This window comes from Symphalangus syndactylus, chromosome 18 (assembly GCF_028878055.3).
Source record: "Symphalangus syndactylus isolate Jambi chromosome 18, NHGRI_mSymSyn1-v2.1_pri, whole genome shotgun sequence".
Classification (NCBI taxonomy): domain Eukaryota; kingdom Metazoa; phylum Chordata; class Mammalia; order Primates; family Hylobatidae; genus Symphalangus; species Symphalangus syndactylus.
The window spans coordinates 48,249,562-48,274,109 of record NC_072440.2 but is presented as its reverse complement, the minus strand read 5'-3'; positions in this window follow the sequence as shown (position 1 = coordinate 48,274,109).

Below are 24,548 nucleotides of genomic sequence, written 5' to 3'. Positions count from 1 at the left end.
TACATAATAGTTGTACCTATTTATGGGGTACATATTATATTCTGATACAAGCATACAATGTGTAAAGATCAAATCAGATTAATTGGGATATCTATCACCTTAAACATTGATCATTTCTTTGTGTTAAGAAGATTCCAATTTCACTCTTTTATTTATTTAACAATATACAATAAATTATTGTTAACTATAGTCACCCTATTGTGCTACTTAACACTATATCTTATTCCTTCTAGTTAACTGTATTTTCATATCCATTAATCAAAGCAGTGATTTTTTAAACGGTGTTCCATGAATTCCTAGTGGGTTTTAGAATGTTGCTCGAAAGGTGAAGAGGTTAAAGGAGAGATATTAGGTAGTGAATATAATTTACATATTGGCATTAATAAGACATTCTTTGAGGAAAGAGCTGTGCTGTTAAAGAGTGATATGAAAATCTTGTTTAATAATCTGTAGAGATAGTTTGGAGGTAAAACAAGTGTTTGATTTTATCATGATGAGAGCTTGGACTGCTTTTGTACCCTATTGTATCTCCAGTATGAAGCATAGTCCTTGAACATTATAGCCATCCAATAAATACTTATTTTTATAAGGCATTACAATGACAAGTTGGTTAACATTCTGGTTATATTCCATGATATTTAATTCCAATAAGCTCAGTAAGCAATAGCACAAGATTTACTTATAATTGTTTATTCTCTTTCTGTGTTCATGATTAAGTTTGGTGCACTTCTGTGCTCACTTTTAAGTTTTTAAATTTTTACATGGGTTCAAGGTAAATTGAAACAGTATTTCTTGAAACTGCATATTTAAAGAGGGAACATTTAAAAGGATAAATTTAACAATAAAACTGAGACTGTTCAGGCTCAAAATGAAGCGACTGGTGGAATCATATTCACACTCATCAATTAAGTGCAGCTGTTATTATCCATACTGATAAGCATATATCCAATGAAAGTAATATTCCAAAAACTCACACAGAAGCCATTGGTCATCTGGGCTCACTTTTTAGAGGATATAATTTCTGCAGTTTCTCAATAAGTCTTACATAATACAATTTTCAAAATTGTTCTATGTTTCCTGCCAAATCATTTTTAGCACAAATAAACAAGAATAAAAACGAGATTCTCAATTTATTTCAGCATAAATGGAACAACATAGTGTCATAAAAATATATGCAACAAAATTTAAATATGACAATTGAAATGCATTTATAGATTTTAAAAAAAAAACTAAATGCATTAGATGTGAGGAAGAATTGCATAATATTAGGGAAAATGCTTTAAACCTTCCTGTATAGATATTGCAACAAGAATGTGAAATGGATGGGCAGTGATGAAAATATAATTATTCCTATTGTCTCATGATATAATCTAGAGATAGTCTGAGTGTGCACATCCTAGATGTTATTAAATTAAAGTCTTATCTCATGTGAAGTCTAACAATTCAGCTAGGCAAGAGGAGGGTGTTACAGATATTCTCATATTTTTTTGTACAATACATTCTACAGTCCAATTAAAAGAAGGTCTAGCACTTGTAAATCATTGGAAAAATATATAACATTAAAACAAAATTTAAAGATTTTATTACATCATTAAATAATTTGGTCAATATCTAATGATGGTTGTAACAACTGAGAGCAATGGTAAAGAATGTAGAAGTAGTGGTTTTTCCAAAAGCTGTTGCAGAAAAACATGTTCAAGTTTTCTGTTATTGTATGTTGCATAGATAAATGTAGCAGTTTTACGACGCATCAACTTTCACCAGTGTTAGATAAATGTCATGCAAATTATATATTTTGTTAGGGTCTGATCTTTCAATTGCAGCTTTTTCAGAGCTTTTTGAAATGATACAGCAATGAATTTAAAAACTTCCATTGTTTTTATGGTAGAGTTTGTTGACTGCTCCAAGGAAAGGTGTTAGTACAGATATTTCAAATGATACAATAAATGCTCCTGTGTTTTAATAAAGAGACTCCGTTAACTAAAATTGGCTCAGATATTACATGGCTTTCCCCCATACATATCTTGCTAATATTCGGAGTAAGCCAAAGAAGCTCCTTGTCGTCACGTATTATCGCAATGTCATTTTACTAACTTAAAACTGCAGATGAAGTGTCAGCAATCAAAACAGAGCTTTAAAGTTTTGATTTGAAATGCAAGTAACATATATTTACTGTTTTGAAACTTTGATAGAGATAGGGTGATTTAGCTAATTTTAGACACTGACATTGTTGAACACAGAATGACTAAACGATACATTCAAAAATTATTTTCCCAAGAATGATCATTTAAAATGGCTGAGGAACTGTTCATCAACCAATTCCAACTTGAAAATTTAACAATTAAGGTTTGAGAGCAGATGTTAGATAATGTTAGTAATTCAACTTTGAAACAATTTTCTGCTGCTTCTCCTTTAGTCTTCCAGATGAGTTAAATTGAAGAGCATCATGAAATTGCAGGATGAGCTGTTAAAAAACTGTTATCATTTGCAATTGTTCTATGTAATACAGAATTGTTTTTATGTGATGCAACCCAAAATAAAACAGAAATAATTTGGATGCTGAAGCTGATATAAGACACTAACTTGCATTTACCATTTCTACATAGAAAGTTTTGTTTTGAAAATAACCTTTGGGTTATCATTGATTGCCACTGCTATTATATATTAATAAATAAGAAATAAATGCATACAAATAAATTAGCACTTTATTTACTGTTTGTGGTTGTATGTTAATTTTCATTTGGCAAAGGAAGGTCATCTGCTAAAAGTGTTGGAAAATAATGTTCTAGATGTCCTATTCAAGTATTAAGTATCAAGACACATCTCTAATTTCTCCTTTAAAATATGATGACTGTAATAGTTAATCTCCAAGATTGTTGTAAGAATTAAAGATAATATGTGAAATGTTTACAGAGAATTTATGAGGCAATATTGAAGCACTTAGCAAAGTGTCCTCAAATAATCATGTCATAAATTCTGTTATTATTATTACTCTAGGAAGTATCTGCCTTGTGAATGAATGAAAAAAATTCACTGAGAACACACTGGACAGTTCTGGCTTTTCTGATCTTGGTATCATAGCTCGGCCACTAAAATTTCTTAATATAATTTATTACAGTTCCATCTGAGAATATGACAGAAACTACGGGCCTGCTTCCACTCATGTCACTTTTTGTATTTTTCCACGATGTTCACAGTTTTCTAGGGGTTGAGTCTATCCAGAGACTCCAGATTAAGATCCCTACCTCAAGTCTGTTCTTTAGAGATACCAGTAATGCAACCAGTTATTCAATAAAATAAGCCTGGACTTTTAAAATTTCCAATACATACTTAACCATCACCACAACTACACAAGATTTTAGAACTCAGCTCATTGGCTTTTTGTTTTGTTGTTTGTAAAGAACATTCTCAGGGCCATTAAATTGGCTATTCAGAGCTCCAAGTTCAGGTATCTGTCAGTTTTGTTTCTTGTCTTAAAATAGAGAAGACAGCTGTGAAAAAAGAACATGGAAACTGGCTCTCCTTCTTTCAGCAATAAACCTGTACTTTTTCAAAACTTCTTTCCTCAGTTATGATCTGATACAAAAATTAGAAAAGTGTGTATCATGTATGTGTAAAAAATAAATGAGGATTGCAAATGAGCTGAAATACTGTAGCTTAGATTAGTAATTTATATGTACCAAAATTATAAATTTTGTTAAGTGCACCACAGAGTATGTCACTCATTCCTTTTTTAAACGTTTTAAAAGATTTTCAGAGATGAACACAAAAATTTCCCTCTTCTTTCTTTTAAAGAAATAAAAGATGTAGATGATTAGCATTACGGTGCATCAATTAGTGCCTCTGTTCTCTTATAATATATCATATGTCAAAACTTCTGTCTTTAGAATAACAAAAATGACCTTTTGGTGCCATAAGCTCTCGCTGACCTTTTAGTAGCCATAACAGTGGCAGAGAAACAATAAAGATACATCAAGCAAGAGTTACTTCTTGCCACTGGGATTCTCAGGGAATGAACCAGGATGCTATAAGCAACTTGCTCAACTAAAGTTGTAAGTAAAAATGAACAAAAAGACTTTCTATTATGAGAATCAACTTCATGACCTTGAAGTGGTATTTAAATATTTCAGTTAACATAAAGCTTACAGCAGTGTGCACTTTAGAGAAAGTGCAATTTTCAGAATATACTTAGTGAGTGATGTAAATATCAACATTTTGAAAGCTACCTATCTAGCTTAAAGTAAATTTATTAATGGAAAATATAACTTAAACACAAGAGTAGTGTAGCTTAATTTAGAAAAATGTAATAGAGAATGATAGCTTTTTATCTGACTTCCTCTCATCAATTAAAATGTTAACATCACCTTGTCACAGAGAAAGCATTTCTTTTCAAAGAGCTTGGAACCACACACTGGGCTGATGTTTGAAATCTGTATCTGTATGATTTATCTATAGGGCACCATTTGAACATTTATTATCTTTGCTGTCCAGAGTGTCTAATTTTGTTTATGTTTTTCATGAAGTGTGGAATCACAATTATGAATTTATGTAAACCCAAGCTCCGTAGTTAAATAAGATGAAAGACCCGAACTACTTCAGTACATTCCAGTGTGAGCAAATCGGGATTCTGGTTACCATGAGGCTCCAGCTTCCCGTGAAGTTGTTGCCGGGAGAAGGAGTAGGGGGTGAGGAGCAGGGAGGGAGATAATTTCATCAAAGCCAGCTGGGTTTGTGTGAGAATTTGACCTGCTAAAGAACAATGAGTTTAGCTCTTCAAATACGGTTTCAGTAATTATTTTCATGATGTTATTTTGTTATCCGATAGACACCTGTGATCACTTTTCTGTTGGTTAGTTTTGCTGTAATCTTTTAGCATATATTTTTAATGCTCAGTCTTTTTTATTTTTAACACAAACAATCTCAAAGTCTGTAGCAAAATACTCTTAAAATAGTGGAATTGTCATTCAGTTCTCTTGAACATTTGTATTTGAAATCGTTTTGAAAGCAACATGTTCTTATTCTGATATTTTCTTTTTTTTTTTTTTTTTTTTTTTGAGACGGAGTCTCGCTCTGTCACCCAGGCTGGAGTGCAGTGGCCTGATCTCGGCTCACTGCAAGCTCTGCCTCCCGGGTTCACGCCATTCTCCTGCCTCAGCCTCTCCGAGTAGCTGGGACTACAGGCGCCCGCCACCACGCCCGGCTAATTTTTTTTTGTATTTTTAGTAGAGACGGGGTTTCACTATGGTCTCGATCTCCTGACCTCGTGATCCGCCCGCCTCGGCCTCCCAAAGTGCTGGGATTACAAGCGTGAGCCACCGCGCCCGGCCTATTCTGATATTTTCTTTGCTTGATTAAAACTTAGATTTAAGTATATAGTCACTTTTATTATAAGAGTTCTTATAAATAACTCTTAGCTTCATTCAATTATTCAATGGGCATTCTACTAAATGTCAGCTATTCTGGGCTCTGTACTAAGATTTGGGTGACAAAAATGAATAAAACTAAGACAATGCTCAGAAACAGCAAATCTTGTTGAATTGTGCTTCTCCTCTCTAATTCAGCTACATCATGCTAAAATAATTGGTGGATTCATGAAATCCGTTCTTTAAAACATGCATCATTTGCAGCAGGAGGTGGGGAGATGGGGAAGAGAATAGAATAGACATATTAAGTAATTTTTAACAGAAATAATTTCAAAGGCATCACTGGTCTCCAGACTGCCTCTCCTCACTGTCACCCTAAATAGAAACTCCCTTTCTTTTCTTTACTTGTCTTCCTTTCAAGATTCAGGTCATACAACCTGTTCCACGCAGCCATCCTCTTCTCTAGTCTTTAATGAGCATGTGGAACTTCACAAGACTCTTATTGATGGTACACTCAATTAATATTAGAACATGCTACCATGAATAATTTATCTTTATTTAATGTTGGCCCTAAATTTGCAATCGGGATTTACATTCTGCAAGGAAGGATCCATATCTTCTGGGGTTTCATATCCCCAGTGAGGTGCTTTATTCAAACCCGATACTCTTGACGTGGTTGTGATGATATCTTCTATTAGATGCAACAAATACAGCACCTAATTTTTTACTGGTTGGTGACATATTCTTGTATCCTATTGAGTAATACACATGACCGTAAGAGGGAGTGAAATGACCCAAGTCTCATCAAGCCTCAAGTGACACAAACATTGATAGGTTCAACCTCCACAGTGGTCATTGAAAGGATGATACCTGGACTAAAGTAATGAATTTCCCTATAGGAAGGAATTTTAATGGGCATCCAAGTAAGAAACTGTTTTCTTCCTACAAAAATTTAGGAAGGTTTAAGAAATCCATCATGCCATAATTGCAACCTATCTATCCAATCTGTTTTCCAAAGGACAACCTCTTTAATTCAGAAATCTGAGACTCACATCCTTCTATTTAAAATTCCTTCAGTTACCCCATCATAATGAAGTACAAACTCCTTAACATACCATGTACAAGTCTTCTCATGATTGGCTCCTGACTAACTCTTTGGTTTCACGGTCAGTATTGTTTCTCATGATCTCCATTCTGTTTGATTGTCAAGTTGAATTCCTGACTCCTATAAGAGCATCTCTTCCTCTCAGCCTTTGTAAGCAATAGTTTCTTTTGCTTGGACAAATAATTCCTTAGGTCTCTCCAATATTACCTCTTTTGTGAAAACTTCCCTTCCCTGCTGTTGGTGTCCCTTTCTTTTTCCACAGCACCTTAGGCAAAGGCATGCATAGTACTCCTTAGCTGCTCAACTCCAGGGCCACTGTCTACATTTTAGTCTATTCATATTGCACTGTGAAAAGCCATTTATCTAGAATAAAGTGTGAATTTTCTACCACTCTGAGGCCCTATCTGGGTCATAATTTTAACTTACTACATACTTTGTTATTGTCTTTTCACTTATTTTCACTCCCTCTTCCCTGGGAGCAGCGTTTCTAGAATTGTGTTGTGAAGATGCCAGGCATCAGAGCCACATAGGAGTGCTTATAAAAACTTCAGAGTGCCTTAGCTGGCCCTATAGCGTCAAAGTTGCTATTTATGGGATCCAGACATCTCATTTTTAAACAAGATGCCCAGGAGACAACTTTACCTCCTATAGTTTGAGAACTATTACAGTTGACTTAGAACTCCTTGAGGGCACCAACTATGCCCTACTCACTTTTGTATCTTCAGCACATATTCTGGCACGCAGCAGAACTGAATACATATTCCCCAATATGAATTATTGTGACTATATTATGAATGGAAAAATCTCTCAACTGTACGATTGTGATTCTTGGATGTTAAAAATAACTGTGTAGTGGATGGAGCTGGAAGCCATTATCCTAAGCAAAGTAATGCAAGAACAGAAAACCAAATACTGCATGTTCTCATTTATAAGTGGGAGCTAAACAGTGAGAACACATGGACACAAAGGAGGGAACAATAGTCAATAGGGCCTACTTGAGGGTGGTAAATGGGAGGAGAGAGAGGATCAACAAACTACCTATCAGGTACTATGCTTATTACCTTGACAACGAAATAATTTGTACACCAAACCCCCATGACATGCAATTTACCTATATAACAAACCTGCACATGTATCCCTGAACCTAAAATAAAAGTTAAAAAAAAAAAACTATTCAAGATATCAACTATGCTGGGCAGGACATCAGTACTTCTTATCCTGCCTCCAGCTACCCTTTGCTGAAGCTAAGTTTCAGGCAAGTGTGGTAAAGAGGTAAGGGTTCTTTTCTCCCACCCAACCCCAACTGATAAGACACAGACTCTTTCTTGGACACAGCAACACTGAGACTACTGTGAAACATTTGCCTTTGCCCTGGCTCAAGGTAGTGATTTCACACTGGGAGAGAGAAGTTGAGAAGATCGGAGCCTACTGCACCCCCCTCCTTTTAGCACGCGGCTCCTAAAGCAAGGATGTCTGTCTTAGAGAAGCCTGCTATTGTTTCTATCCTAATACCAGAGCCATAGCTCAGAAATTTGGCTCAGGAGAAGAAGCAGGTTGAAGAACAGAGAGCTCCAAATCACTCTTCTCCCAGTCTTATTTCATTTACAATATAGCATGAAGAAGTTCAAGCCTAAGGACGCTCTCAAAAACAATGCAGGTGATTACGGGGAAAGGTAATTGAAAGGAAATTGGTAGACTCATTGGACACGTAGGCTAAACTGCAGCTGGTTGGTTTATACGAGAGAACCACAGCAAGAACCCGCTTGGGGTCATAAGAAATCTAAAACACCAGGCCGGGCGCGGTGGCTCACGCTTGTGATCCCAGCACTTTGGGAGGCCGAGGCGGGCGGATCACGAGGTCAGGAGATCGAGACCACGGTGAAACCTCGTCTCTACTAAAAAAATACAAAAAAATTAGCCAGGCGTGGTGGCGGGCGCCTGTAGTCCCAGCTACTCGGAGAGGCTGAGGCAGGAGAATGGCGTGAACCCGGGAGGCAGGGCTTGCAGTGAGCCGAGATTGTGCCCTTGCACTCCAGCCTGGGCGACAGAGCGAGACTCCGTCCCCCCCCAAAAAAAAGAAATCTAAAACACCAACCTGCAGTCTGAATTTTATTGGTTTAGTTTGTGGGGCAATTTATGTACCAATAGGTTGTTGAAAACAGTAGAGTGCAACCTACCAGTGATTAGTGGATATTAACAGCTGGGATTGAACAGGGAAAGAAAGAATCAACGAGAGGCCTGATAAAATCACTTTCATCGAGGATGACTGTGGCCATATACAAGAATGCAGCTTTTGAGGAATATCAGAGGCTTACTACTGCAGAGATAAGTAGACACCACTAAAATAATTAACTAAATTAAATTATAAACTAAACAAATAATCAAATAACCGTAATGACCTTGGGGAGGTGGTGGTTACCAGCACTCAGTATTACAACAATATATTATTTAAAATATCTATTCTCCAAAAAATCATGAAATATGGAAAGAAACAGAAAAGTATGTCCATATACCAGAAAAAAAACAGGTAATAGAAACTATCTCTGAGAGTAATCAGCCGTTATATTTAAAAGAAAAAAAATCTTCAAAGTAGCCATTATAAATATGTTCAAATAAATTAGCTCTTGATTAAATAAAAGAAGGTATGATGTCAGTGTCACATAAAATAGAAAATATCAATGATGAGAAATTATAATAACCAAATGGAAATTTTAAATTTGAGAAATGCAAAACTAAAATGAAGCATTTATTATGGGAGCTACACAGTCTTAAACTGGCAGAAGAAAGAACTAAACTTGAAGATAGATTTATAGAAATTATGCAATACAAAGAACAAAGATAAAAAATGATTAAGATAAATGAACAGAGCCTTAGAGAAACATGGGCTACTATTAATCACACATGTGCCATGTGATTATCAAAAGAGGAGAGAGAGAAAAGGAGCATAAAAATGTTCAAAACACTAATGGCAAAAATCTTTCCTATCAATTGAAAAACATTGAAATATACATCCGCAAATCTCAACAAACTCCCAAAGGGTAAATGCAAAGAGGTGTACAAATAGAGACATTATAGCAAAAATTCTGAAAGTCAAAAGACAAAAAGTAAACGTCAAATGGAGCCAAATCATTAAAAGAGAACCCCAATAATAATACAAGCTGACTTCTCTGCAGAAACAATGAGGGAGGGAAAACAGCGAGATAACATATTCCAAGTGCTCTAAGGAAAACACACACACACACACACACACAAACACACACACACACACACACACCAAAAGCTGTCAAGCAAGAATCCTCTATCAAAGCTATCTTTCAAAAGCAATGACAAAATGAATATTTCAACAAAGAATGAAAAAACTTATTTTCAGCAGAAACACAATATAAGAAATACTATAGGAAATTCTTTAGGCTGAAAGCAAGTGATCCCAGAAGGTAGTTCAAATTGACACACCTACAAAACAAAAAGCACCAGTAAAGATAATTATGTAATTATAAAACAGTAGGAATGCATGCTTATCTCCCTTTTAAAATGATTTGTATAAAATAATATGCATATAATGTACTATTTGACCTATAACATATAATCATGTGTCACATCACAAGGTTTCAGTCAAGGACAGATGGCATATACCACAGTGGTCCCATAAGATTATAATGGAGCCGAAAGATTTTTGTTGCCTAGTGACATTGCAGCTATGTATACCGCTGTAATGCAATGCATGACCCACACGCTTGTGGCGATGCTGGTGTATGTAAGCAGACCTACTGCATTGCCAGTCACATGAAGAGTATAGCATATGCAATTATACAGTATACAAGACTTGATAATGATAATAAACAAATCTGTTAAACATCTATGTGTGTATTATATTATACTTTCTGTTGTTATCTTAGAGTGTCCTCTTACTTATTTTTTTAAAGGTTATTGTAAAGCAGTGTAAGGAAGGTCCTTCCCAAGAATATTTCTGGAGCTGTTCCAGAAGAAGGCATAGTTTTCACAGGAGATGAAAACTCCATGCATGTTATTGCACTGAAGACCTTCCAGTGGGGCAAGATGTGGAAGTGGAAGACAGGGATATTGATGATTCTGATCCTGTGTAGGCCTAGGCTAATGTGTGTGTTTATGTCTTAGTTTTTTATTTATTATTATTATTATTCTACTTTACATTCTGGGATACATGTGCAGAACGTACAGTTTTGTTACATAGGTATACACCTGCATTGGTGGTTTGCTACACCCATCAACCGGTCACCTACCCTAGGTATTTCTCCTAATGCTATCCCTCCCCTAGTTCCCCACCCGGTGTGTGATGTTCCCCTCCCTGTGCCCATGTGTTCTCATTGTTCAATTCCCACTTATGAGTGAGTACGTGCGGTGTTTGGTTTTCTGTTCTTGTGTTAGTTTGCTGAGAATGATGGTTTCCAGCTTCATCCATGTCCCTGCAAAGGACATGAACTCATCCTTTTTTATGGCTGCTGAATTATTTTTTCAATGTACTGTTTAATCTGGTTTGCTGGTATTTTGGTGAGGATTTTTCCATCTATACTCATCAGAAATATTGGCCTGTAATTTTATTTTTTTGTAATGTCATCATCTGTTGTTGGTATCGAGGTAATACTGGCCTCAAAAAAATGGTTTGAAGGTATTCCTTCCACTTTGAGGTTTCGGATGAAGTTGAGAAGGATTAGTATTAGTTCCACTTTAAGTGTTTGGTGGAATTCGCCTGTGAAGCCATAGGATTCCATTTATTGATGAAAAACATTTTATTACTGATTCAGTCTCCTTCCTCGATATTGATTGGTTCAGATTTTCTATTTCTTATTGATTCAGTTTTAGTAGGTTATATGTGCCTAGGGATTTATTTATTTCTTCTAGCTTGTCTTATTTGTTTGGCATATAATTCTACATAACAATCTCTTATAATCCTTTTTATTTCTATGGTATCAGTGGTAATGTCTTCCCTTTCATTTATGATCTTATTTATTAGTCTTCTCTCTTTTTTCTTAGTCTAGCTAAGGGTTTGTCAATTTCCTTTATCTTTTCAGAAAACTTACTCTTGATTTTGTTGATTTAATTGTGTTGTAAGTGTCTATTGTATTTATTTTTGTTCTGATCTTTGATATTTTCTTCCTTCTACTAACTTTGGGCTTAGTTTTGTTTTGTTTTTCTTTTTCTAGCTCGTTGAGATATAATGTTAAGTTGTTCATTTGAGATATTTATTTTTATTTTGATATAGGCATTTATTGCTATAAATTTTCCTCTTAGAATGGCTTTTGGTGCATGCCATAGGTTTTGGTATGTTGTGTTTCCATTTTCATTTGTCTCAATATAATTCTAAATTTCCCTTTTGATTTCTTTTGACCCGTTGGTTGTTCAATTTTTACATATTTGTGAATTTCCAACATTTCTCCTTTTCTAGTTTTATATCACTGAGATCATAAAAAATGCATGATATGACTTCAACCCTCTGAAATTTGTTCAGACTTGTTTTGTGGCCCAAACTATTATCTATCTTTGAAGAAATTTCTGTATGTGCTTGAGAAGAATGTGAACTCTGTTGCTGCTGGATAACATGTTATATATATATATATATGTACTTTAAACTAAAGGACCTAACAGACATGTATATATATGTCATATATATACATATACATATATATGTATATATGTATATATCAGTCTATCATATATATGTGTATATGTGTGTGTGTGTGTGTGTGTATGTGTGTGTATATATATATATATATATATATGTCTGTTAGGTCCTTTAGTTTAAAGTATAGTTCAAGTCTAATGTTTCCAGAAAGATTTTCTGTTTGGATGATCTGTTTATTGTTGAAAGTGGGGGTATTGAAGTCCCCTACTATTATTATATTACAGTCTGTCTCCTTCTTCAGATCTATTAACATTTGCTTTATATACTTAGGTTCTCTGACTTGTAGTGCCTCTGTATTTACAATTATTATACTCAACAAATCGACCTCTTTATCAATATATAATGACCTTCTTTGTTTCGTTTTACAATTTTTGACTTAAAGTTTATATTGTCTGATATAAGTATAGCTACATCTGCTGTCTTTTATTTTCCATTTGTATAGACTATCTTTTTTTTCATTCCTTCACTTTCAGTCTATGTGCATCCTTAAAGGCGAGGTGAGCCTATTGTAGGCAGCGTGTAGTTGGGCCTTTTTTTAAAAAACTATTCAACCACCATATATCTAATTATTGAAAAGTTTAATCCATAATCCTTTTACATGCAATGTGATTATTGATAGGTAAAGACATATTATTGCCATTTCGTAATTTTTGTCTGTTTTTTAAAGGTATGCTTTGTTTCTTCCTCTGTTGCTCCCTTCCTTTGTGGCTTGATGGTTTTCTGTAGTGATGTGCCTTGAATCCTTTGTATTTTTGTTTTTGTTGATCTACTATAGATTTTTGCTTTCTGGTTACCATGAGGCTTACATAAAATACCTTATACTTATAACACGCTATTTTGAACAGATGACAACTTAACTTTGATTGCATACAGCTCTATAATTTTACTCATCCCCCACATTCTATGTCTGTGGTATTAAAATTTACATTATTTTGTAATTTATGTTCCTTTACAATTTATTTTAGCTGTAGTTTTTTAATAATTGTGTCCTTTAATCATCATACTAGAGTTAAAATTGCTTTTAGCACTAAAATTACAATCTTGAAGTATTCTGAATATGACTCTATGTTACTTAGACAATTGAGATTTGTATTTTTGTATATTTTATGTAATTAATTAACAGGTTTTTGTTTTAGCACAGACAACTCCCTTTAGTAATTCCTCTAAGGTAGGCCTAGGGATGAGGAACTCTCTTAGCTTTGTTTTTCTGGGAAATTTTTCATTTCTCACTTTTGAGGAATAGTTTTGCTAGGTAAAGTATTCCTGGTTGGTGAGTTTTTTGTCTTTTTGGGTCTTATTTTCCTTCAGCACTTTGAATATATCATTTATTTCTGCCTTGGCCTGCAGGTTTTCTGCTAAACCAAGTTGAGACTCCTTTGTGTGTGATATGTTTCTTAACTCTTGCTACTTTTATAATTTTTTTGTCTTTGATTTTTTTATAGTGTGGTCATTAATGTGTCTTGGTGAACTCTTCTTTTGGTTGAATTTAATTGAAGAACTCTGTGATTCCTGAATCTGGGTCAGCAACTTTCCCCAGATTTTGGAAATCTTCAGTCATTATTTCTTTAAATATATTTTCTGGATTTTTTCCTCTTTTTTTTTTTCTTTGGTAAATCCCATTATGCAAAATGTTAGGTCTCTTTATGGTGTCCAATAGTTCCAGAAGTCTTTCTTCATTCTTTTTTTTATTATTATACTTTAAGTTCTGGAGTACATGTGCATAATGTGAATGTTTGTTACATAGGTATACACGTGCCACGGTGGTTTGCTGCACCCATCAACCTGTCATCTACATTAAGTATTTCTCATAATGCTATCCCTCCCCTATCCCCCAACCCCCCGACAGACCCCAGTGTGTGATGTTCCCCTCCCTGTGTCCATGTGTTCTCATTGTTCAACTCCCACTTATGAGTGAGAACATGCAGTGTTTGGTTTTCTGTTCTTGCGTTAGTTTGCTGAGAATGATGGTTTCCAGCGTCATCCATGTCCCTGCAAAGAACATGAACTCATCCTTTTTATGGCTGCATAGTATTCCATGTGTATATGTGCCATATTTTCTTTATCCAGTCTATCATTGGTGGGCATTTGGGTTGGTTCCAAGTCTTTGCTACTGTGAACAGTGGTGCAATAAACATATGTGTGCATGTGTCTTTATTTACTGTATCTATTTCCACACAAAATGCCAAAGTCCAGGGTGGTGGGAAAAGATGAGCACAGAAGAGATGGTATGTTAAGTCTGCCTTTACAGACTCTCAATCAAATACAGTTGAACAACATGGGGGATAAGCTGTGCCTTATTAGAAAATAGGGTATTTGCAGATGTAAATGTTTAGGCAATGAAAATACAAAAGAGGTGTACACTGAGGTCACACTGAATTAGAGTAGGCTTTAAGTTAAATTACTGGTGTCCTCAAGAGGAGAAAGACATTTGAAGATATAGACACACACAAAGGGAAAAAGGCAATGTGACCACAGAGGCAGGGATTGGAGAGATGCAGCTGTAAGTCAAGGAGCACCAAGGATTGCCAACACCCAGAACCTATGAACCAGCAAGGAATCCTTTCCTAGAACCTTCAATGGGAGCATGCGCCTGTTCAGCCTTCTTGCTGTTGTCACTCTGTATGTGTTATTTATCAAGTTAAGGAAGTTGTTCTCTATTTCTAGCTTACAGAGAGTTGCTTAATCATGAATGAGTGTTGGAATTTGTCAAATGCTTTCTATACATATATTGTTATAATCATATTATTTTTCTTTCTTGGAATGTTGATGTTATTACATTAATTGCTTTCAAATGTTGAAATAGTCTTCAAATACCTGTAATACATCCCACTTGGTCATGGAGTACAATTAATTTTATACATTGTTGGATTCAATTTGCTAATATTTTGTTGAGGTTTTGCATCCATATTTAAAAGGCATATTGGTCTTTAGTTTTCCTATTTTAAAATTATCCCATGTTCTTTGTCTGGTTTTGGTATTAAGATAATGTTTGCCTCATAGAATAAATTAAGTAGTCTTGCCTCTGCTTCTATTTTTTGAAATATTTTGTAGGGAATTAGTGTGATTTTCCATAAACAGTTGGTAGAATTCATTAGGAAACTATCTGGACTTTTTTTTCTATTTTGGAAGCTTATTAATTATTTAATTTCTTAATAGATATAGACCTATACATGTTGTCTATTTCTCCTTGAATGAATTTTGGTAGATTATGTCTTTCAAGGAACTGGTTCTTTCATCTAGGTTATCAAATCTGTGGGCATAGAATTGTTAATAATATCTCTTTATTATTCTTTTAATGTCCAAGGATCAATAATGATGACATCATTTCTTATGTTTGTAATTTGTTTCTTCTTTCTTTTTTTCCTTGGCTAGACTGATAACATTTTAACTTTATCAATTTTGTTTCTCTTTCCAAAGAATCAGTTCTTGATTTTACTGATTTTTCTCTAATTATTTTCTCCAATTTCATTGAATTCTGCTTGAATTTTTATTATCTCATCTCTTCTGCTCACTTTAGATTTAATTTGCTCTTCTAATTTACTAAGATGGAAGCTAATATTATCATTTTTAGACATATCCAATGCTATAAATTTATCTTTAAGCACAGCTTTAACTCCATCCCATAAGTTTTGATAAGTTATATTTTCATTTGCAAAAATTTCAAAATATTCCAAGACAGTTAAAATTTTTGCTTGAGACTTCTTTTACTCCATTCACTATTTAGAAGTGTGTTGTTTAATCCCAAAACATTTTGGGATTTTCCAATTCTCTTTCTGTTATTGATTTCTGGTTTAATTCCATTGTGGTTTGAGAGTATATACTGTGTTATTTCTATTCTTTTATATCTGTTAAGGTGTTTTATTATCTAGAATATACTCTGTCTTAGTGTATATTCCATGTGAGCTTTAGAAGAATATGTGTATCCTACTGTTCTGCCTGACTTTATAATTGTCAAGTAGATCCAGTTGGTTGATGGTGCTATTTCACTTAACTATAACCTACTGATTTTCCGTCTGCTGGGTCTGTCAATTACTGATTGAGTGTGTTGAAATCTCCAACTAAATTAGGATATTTGTCTTTCTTTTTTCAGTTCTTATACCATTGTCTTCTTTATTCCTGGTAATTTTCCCTTCTCTGAAGTCTGCTTTGTCAAAAATATTATAGGTACTTCAGCTTTCTTTTGATTAGTGTTAACATGATATATCTTTATCATTTACATTTTAATCTACCTGATTATTTATTTAAAGTGAGTTTCTTGTAGACAACACATAGTTGGGTTTTGTTTTATTATACTCTCTGGCCGTCTCTCTCTTTTAATTAGTGTATTTAGATAATTCATATGCAAAATGATGATTGATATATTTGGATTCATATCTATTATATTTTTAATTGTTTCCTATTTACTTCCCATGCTCTTCATTTCATTTTTGTCTTCCACCTTTTTTCTATGCTCTCTGGTTTTATTTGAGCATTATATATAATTTTATTTTATGTCTTTTATACCAAGTCAGTAATTTCTTTTAAAGATTTTTTTTTCAGTGGTTACTCTAGAGTTTGCAGTACACATTTACAACTAATTTAAGTTCACTCTCAAAAAATGTTATACCACTTCATAGATAGTGTAGGTACGTTATAGTAGAGTATTCCCAATTCTTCCCTCCCATTCTTTACTGCAATGTGGTCATTCATTTCACTTACCCATCAAGTGTATAAATGAATATATTATTGTTAAAATTATTTCAGCGAAATCTATCAGATTAATTAAAATCAGTGCTATCAGAAATATTACCTTTGTTTATTCCTTCTGCCATGCTCTTCTCTTCTCTAGGTCTGAATCTCTATCGTTGTTGTTCTCTCTGAAGCACTTTCTAACATTTCTTGCAAGTCAGGTTCTTTGGTGACAAATTCCCTCAACTTTTATTTTTCTGAGGAAGTTGTTATTTCTCCTTTATTCCTGATGGATAACTTCCCTGGATGCATAATTCTAGGTCTAGTTGGTAGCTTCTACTTTCAAGACTTTAAAAAGTTCTATCCAAATTCTTATTGCTTGTGTGGTTTCTAAAGAGATATCCAAATGTAATTCTTATTACTCTATAAGTAAAGTTTTTCTTCCCAGTAGTTTATTTCAAGATTTTTCTTTGTCTTTGACATTCTGCAGTTTGAATACACTATAATGGTACGCCCAAGGGTAGAATTTTCGGTATTTACCTTGCTTGGTGTCCTCTGAGCTTCCTGGATTTGTGTTTTGATGTCTGCCATTAATTTTGAAAAATACTCAGCTATTGTTACTTCAAAAATATTTGTTCCTTTCTCTTTTTATTTTTCTGGTATTCCCATTATGTGTATTTTACACCTGTGTAATTGGATATTCTCGTTTTTAAAAATTATGTTTCCCTTTTTTCACTTTGGGAATACCTATTGACATATCTTCAAGCTTACTGATTCTTTTCCTTGACTATGTCCAGTCCACTAATGAGTCCATTAAAGACATTATTTATTTATATGCAATGCTTTTGGTTTGTATTTCCTCTTTATTTTTTTTTCTTAGAGTTTCCTTCTCTCTGCTTACATAACCAATTTATTCTTGCATGTTGTCTATGTTTTCTATTAAAGTCCTGGGCATATAATTCATACTTATTTTTTTAAAATCCCCAAATATCTGATAATTCCAAAACCTCTGTTGTAGCTGGGTCTGGTTCTGATGCTTGCTTTGTATCTTCCAATTGATTGTTTTTTGTCTCTTACGATACCTTGTAATTTTTTGTTAAAAGCCAGACATAATGTACTGGGTAAAAGGAACTGAGGTAGATGGGTCTTTAATGTGAAGTTATACATTTATCTGGCTAAAAGTTAGGTTGTATTTACTATTCACTATTGCTGTGGTATCGGAGGTTAAAATTTCCATTACTGTTCTTGTTTTTTGTCTCCTTTTTGTCTTTGGTTTCTCTAGAAACTCCTTCAATAGTGTCACAAGCTTGCAATTTGTTCAGCTGTCATCCCTCTTATTACACAAGAACCTTATTGATGAGGTCAAATTCACAGAAAGAGAAACTAGATTGGTATTGCCAGGTTCTGGGGTGAGAATGAAGTGGAGTGATGGCTAATGAGTATAAGACTTTTTGGGAGGTGATTAAAATGTCCTGAAATTAGATAGCAGTGATTGCACAACTCTGTGAACGTGCTAATAATCAGTAAATTGTACGCTTTAAGGGGGTACGATTTTTTTTTGGTGTGTGAATTACATCTCAACAAAGCTGGTATATAAAAAAACGAAACATAGATGAACACATTATATTGACGGTGGGGAAACTTCAGAATTTTTGTATAATGTGTACTTTGGGGAAATTGGAATATCCTAAATTGCATTATATCCAAACTACAAAGTTTTAGGAAGTCATTAAAAATTACATTACCAAAGATGTTACAAGGTAAGTAAAAACTCAAGGTAAAATTAGATGCACAGCATAATTTGAACATTATAAAATAAAATGTTTTTATCTCTATGTGTATATATTTCCAAATCTAGCTTTAAAATTATGTATTTTAAAATGAAAATAGCATAAGAAAATTCATGTTAATGTTAACAGTATTTATGAACATTAATATTATGGGTGATGGTATTCTTTAAAATTGTAAAAACTTTTAAAATTCTACATAATGAGTATGCATTATATTTACAATCATAAAAATACGTCACTAAAAGATACATTATCTTTTTACTTTTGATTCTTAAATACGTAGTATACAGTGTGAGGTGAGGCTCCAGTATATAACTTAATTATTTGAATAATAATTATAATAACAACAATAACTGATTAATCAATACCTATCATTGAGTTCTCACTCTCTTTATCCCATTCATTGGTTTTGCCAATGCCATTGTGATCTTCAAGCAAATGGACACAATGACACTGCTCTGTCAGTCTGCCCCATGAAAAGCCATATTAAGATGGGGATTAAGCAATGTACTATATGGTAAGGCAAGGCTATTTATAGCACACCCTCGGAACTAAACTTAATTGTATCATCATTATGAGGTAATCTTTACAGAGTTCTGTGAAATGCATTCTATAATTGTAAAAATTGCATTGGCAAATGTCCCTTTAGTAACTAACCACAGGATAGAGGCAGTAGGGAAAAATTTAATTTAAGAAAATAGAATAGAGTTGAAAATTTATGGGAAATTCTGAATAAAGTTCATAATTTTACCCATTACTCGTAATGATTACTCAAAAACCAGAACAGGAAGAAACTGGACTTATTAAAAGAAGCATTAAATAAAGCACTAAACAATGTAGACTGGCAAACTACTGTATCTAGAAGCCTTCTTCCCCTGTGGACACATAAAAGACTAAAAAATGTTGATGATATAAACTTAAGAAACAAAATATCCCACCTGGAGCAGTTTCCTCAAAAGTTATTTAGACTTTGCTACTCTACCTAAAAGCAGTTTGCATTATACTAATAGGTCCAAGCAAGCAGTTTAGGTTGCATAGTACATGATATCCATGCTGGATCTGAGGCTAAAAGCAGTTGGTTTTTCTGGCTTCCTATTTTGTTTCCTTTGATGACCTAAGTCCTAATGACATACTTTTTCAAACATTCAACAGCACTTAGGTTTTCATTTAAAATTTTATTTTATTTTATTATATACAATTGTCTTTAATTAAATCAAGATGTGTTTCTTGTTTGAAATGAAGTTCCTCCAAGGAAAGAATTGTGTGTGTTTCATTTTTTTAAATATATTTTTCCCAAGGATCCAGGACTGTGTGGGGCAATGCTTAAGAAATACATAATCTCATTTTATTGTGTTAGTCTCTTATCTAAACCTCAGTTTTATTGAACTCAGATTCAAAACTTGCCCCCATTACCTATGCATTTCAGCAATACCGTACCATATCACCACATAATGTCTTCTCCATGTTCATTTATACATCCATCCCTCTATTCAACAATCCATATCCACACTGGCTTTTTTTCTCTTTAGTCCAGGGCTTGGGATACTTTTCTTTAAAGGTCCAGAAAGTAAAATTTTAGGCTTTCTGGCCCATATCATCTCTGTAGCAATTACCCAACTCTGCCATTATAGCACAAAAGCAGCCAAAACTATTCGTAAGCAAATAACTTTGGCTGGGTTCCAAGCAAACTTTCTTTATGAAACCCAGGCATAGGCTGGATTTGGTCATGGGTTATAGTTTGCAGATTCATGCTCTAGTGCACTTTCTTCCTCACTTACCAATTTACCAGGTATGTATTTTAATCAGCAAGAGACAGAATGTTCTGAAGATGATGCTACATTATTGCTGATAAATCTTCAGTCACATTAATTACATTCTCAGCCTGGTTTTAAATAACTTATTTCTGATTTCTAACATTCCTAAAGATCTGCTACTTAACTACACTTGCATGTTCCCCAGAGTTCAGAGACACTTTGAGTCTTCCCAGCGCATTGTATTTATCTACACCCCATTCTATTGTTACTAAACTGCCCCTTGTTTATTTATTCAAGAACCACTTCCCCTATCAAACTTACAAAAGCTACTCTCCCTGACCACTTAGCAGGAAGTGGCTTAGCTGTGGTTATTTGTATAATTTTTTTAACCATCTATCATTGCCTGTATATTTTACATCTTTTTTGTTAAGCAATTTTTTAATTTAAATCATCATATTAATTTTTGTTTATAATGTTATGTTTCTAATTACAATAAAATTTCTGGAGGAAAAGAAATGTATTACACTTATAAAACTTCCTCATTGCATCTAGCATAGTAATTAACAAATAATAGAGGCTCATCACTATTTGACTTGGTGGCTATTACTCTGAAGAACAAACTCTTCTCAATAGCATATTCATGGAAGTTTCTCAACACGACACAATAGATTGCAACTGATAGTTGGTAAAGTTTTTCTCCCTCAGAGAAAAAATTTTCATTGGAGAAATGAATAATTTTTCATAAAATGGATACTATTAAAGAATATTATTTACTTTCTGATTAACTTAAAGAATGTTCAGTACTGTACATATAAAATAAAGTTTATTAATTGCCATAACAATTATAAATAGTTGATAAAATTTTAACAGTATTTGACCTTGTTGCTAGAAGTTTATCAAAATAACTGATATTTATCAAACTAACTGATACTGAAAGTTATAAAATATGATTTAAAATAACAGGTTAAAACAACATATAGGTAAAAATTCACCTAAAGCTCTTTTTCACTGGATAACGTATTTTTTTTTTTTGATTGAAAGGAGAATACTTTATTGCCCTTTATGCCCCTTCAGCAATGCTTAACTTGTTTGAAGTTTCAGTGAGATTATTTTTCTGTACTTTTAGTGCATATATTATGAATGCTGAGTTTGTCTGTTGTGAATTCTTATTGTTACAGTAATGACTAACATAGCAAAAGTCAGCCACATTTTATATTTTCTGTAAATGGAAGCTTATGTTGACTTACTCTCTAAGTAGCCCATAAAGTTATTGCTGGAAATGAGATTTTTGAAAAACATAGATGTGATGGTTAATTTTAGGTATCAACTTGACTGGTCCATGGGGTGCTCAGATATTTCATTAAACATTATTCTGTGTGTGTCTGTGAGGATGTTCTGGATGAGATTAACATTTGCATCAGTAGACAGAGTAGAGCAGAGGGCCCTCCCCAGTGTAGGCGGTCCTCATCCAATCTACTGAACACCTGGATAGAAAGAAAAAGTCTGAGTAAGGCAGAGTTTCCTCTCTTTTCAATTGCCTTTGAGCTGGGGTATCAGTCTTCTCTTGGCTTTGGACTTTGACACAGACTGGAAATTATACCGTCAGTTCTCCTGATTCCCAGGACTCTAGACTCAGACAGGAATTATTCCCTCTCCTGGGTTTCCAGCTTGTCAACTATTACATGTTAGGACTCCTTACCTTCCCAAATCACATGGAACAGAATCCTTATAATGAATATCTTTGTGTAGTTATAAGCAAATAGATTTTAACTTGGCTTACGCTGACTCTTTGTCTAAGACCCCATTCTGGTGCCCTCCTGTGCTATCCCTACAGGCTGTTTGGTGGTGTTTTACATGTTTCCAAACTCATCTGTATCTCAGTCTCTGCACACACATGATTTTTGTAGGTTTTTCTTCAAATATATATGGAGCAGCTGGAAGACAAAGTTGGTATCATTTTCTTCTTGCCTGATACAGTGCCTGACATTTAGTAATGACTCTGTAGAGTGTACTAAACTCATATATGTCCATATGAAAATATATGGATGTTAAATTTGCCTCAATCTTCATACTCTCTTCCAATTTTACCTGCATGGTTCTTTGAATATCAAATCATGTTTCTTTGAATATCAAATCTATATTCAAAGGACTAACAGAAGCAGATAAAGACACAGTAATGATTCCTTAAAAGAATCATTTAAAGTCAAGTTAAAATTACTAACAAGCTCATTATTTTGAATAAGCATTAATTAGAAGTTATCTTTTTCTGGACTCTAGTATCTATGCTAAAAATTGGATGTGTAAATATTATCTTCCTCCATTCACGGGCCTATTTTAATGTTCACACCTGCTTTTGTAGTAGATACAACTTCTATATGTAAGTTATGGGTTTTGGAGATACTTATAATGATATTTATATTATAAATGTGATTCTTATAAGAAATTTCAAAATAGTGGCCAAATGGGTAGGCATGGAAATAGTTTTAGGGAAGAAATAATGAGGTAAACAAAAGATATCTTCATGAATGAAAGAAAATAATGAGGTAAAACAAACCAATGCAGATAAAGGAGCCTCATTCTAAGTGTCTATAGACAGGTGGGAGGAGAAATATATGAGTTTTTGGTGTGGTTGTAGTCAATTAGGAAATTTTGCAGGAGTGCCAAAGAAGAAGGGGAAGCCCCAAATGCCTTCACAAAGGGCATAATAGACTGAAATTTAAGCAGAAGCCATGTTAGAAAATGGTCGAGTACATTGCCTAGCTTTCCTGTGTTGAAACAAATTAGGTCTAAGAAGTTCAGATCCAACTTAATGGTTATCAAATAAAACTGTAATTAATCTATGTTGTTGCTTGGAGAGCAGGGGCTAATTTTCATCTGAATCACATGTGAGAATCTACGCACCAAGCTGAAAAGGGAGCTGAGTAAATACTTGCACAAGTTTTTTATTTTCTAAAAAAGAAAAAGCATGTTTTTAATTGAAAATTCTGGGTTGTTTCAAGATCCTGATTAGAGATGATCTTTGAGTAAATGTCCCAATGAAGATTACTCAATGTCAATCAATCATTAAACAAAATTAAATAAATAAAGTACACAAAATGTTAAATAGTGATGAACGCTAAGGAGAAAAATAAGGCAGAAAGAGCAGTAGGCTAAGTGTTGGAGGGGTTGACATTTTAGGTAGAGTGGCCAGAGGAGCAGATGAGATTGAATAAAGATATGAAGGAAGTGAGGGGAAAATTCATCAGCTATCTGGGGCAAGAGATCTGAAAGACAGGCAGCAATTGATAATGCAAAGGCCCCAAGGCAAGAGTGAAATCTAAAATGCAGGGAATGCATAGGAAGCAGGATCCCTTTGGAGTTAGGAAATAAGTTCTTAACAAACAAGATAAAATTCTATCTTTGTTGCTTTAAATCGTAGCTCACAAACTCACATACTTACAGAAGTCAGGGTAATGATGTAGATGTCTGAAGCATGGTGAGTGTTTTAACTTCCCGGGGCTACCATAACAAATTACTACAAACTGGGTGGATTAACACAACAGAAATGTATTCTGTCACAGTTTTGCAGGCAGAAAGTCCGAAATCAAGGTGTCAGCAGGGCCATGCCCCCATTGAAGGTTCTAGGAAAGGATTCCTTGCTGTTTCATAGCTTCTGGGTGTTGGCAATCCTTGGTGCTCCTTGACTTACAGCTGTCTTTCTCCAATCTCTGCCTCCGTGGTCACATTGCCTTTTTCCCTTTGTGTGTGTCTATGTCTTCAAATGTCTTTCTCCTCTTGAGGACACCAGTAATTAAACTTAAAGCCTACTCTAATTCAGTGTGACCTCAGTGTACACATCTTTTGTATTTTCATTGCCTAACAATTTACATCTGCAAATACCATATTTTCAAATAAGGTCACATTCACAAGTACTGGCAGTTAGGACTTGAACATATTTTTGTGGGAGACACAATTCGTCTTACAATAATGGGGAAAGTGGAAAACTCCTGGGAAGATGTTGACTCTAACGGGGTTAGCTATGACTTAGCTTAGCAGATTGTTGTCAGTTTGCATACTTTGCTTTCAGGAAAGGATTTGCCTTGAGGAGGGTAGTTTATTACTAGAAATTAACAGAGGGGGTCAGGTGTGAGTGCGGAGGATCTAGTTCAACATGGCTTTAGAAAACTTTTAGGGAGTACTTCCTACCTGTAGTAGAAGAAATGTTCGAAA